Source organism: Nannospalax galili, unplaced genomic scaffold (assembly GCF_000622305.1).
Source record: "Nannospalax galili isolate Female #2095 unplaced genomic scaffold, S.galili_v1.0 scaffold280, whole genome shotgun sequence".
Taxonomy (NCBI): Eukaryota; Metazoa; Chordata; class Mammalia; order Rodentia; family Spalacidae; genus Nannospalax; species Nannospalax galili.
In genome coordinates, this window is record NW_008347808.1 from 3,294,736 (window position 1) to 3,295,519 (window position 784).

A 784-nucleotide genomic window follows, 5' to 3' on the forward strand; every position below is an offset into this window, starting at 1 on the left:
AAGCATAAAAATTTACTTCATGTTAATTAGTAGAGGTGATAATCATTACCACTGAAATCTACCTGACATCTTTATATCCATACTCAGGTGCCAGGGATCCGAGTGTAAACAACTGTGACTAGTAATGATCAGGTACATAGAGATTAAAGACACATGTGAAAACATCTAAGTGTTAGTAATTAAAAAGTGTAGGAAACAGCATATTTTAAAATGAAATGGAGATATTCTTCAAAGGGTAAAAACTCATTCAATTTTATATCTTACAGAGTTTATAGAGTTCAGTATTGTATAACTATTAATTCACCTGTGAACCTAAAAATTTACAGCCACTTTTGACAGAGATGTATCCTTGCTTGGAGTGTGTTACTGAATATGTTAAAGCTGTAATGAAATGCTTCTTCTAATCATGTGGTTATTAAATTTTTAATTAAAAAACAATTCTTCAAAGCATAAGAATTTGCTCCTTAATAATTAGTAGATGTGAAAAACATTATCATTGAAATCTGCCTGATGACTTTATATCCATGCTCAGATGCCAAGGAGCTCAGAAAGTAACCGACTGTGACTAGTAATAATCTGATATATAGATATATAGAGATTAGAAATGCACGTGCAAACATCTTAATGTCAATTGCATTGAAAATCAGTTTTTCTGCATGAAACTGTGTATTTTAATAATGTAATGGAAATCTTTTTTAAAGGTTAAAACCTCATTTAATTTTATGTCTTATAGGGTTTATACTAAGTAAAATATTGTGTAACTGTATTAATTCAACCGTAAACC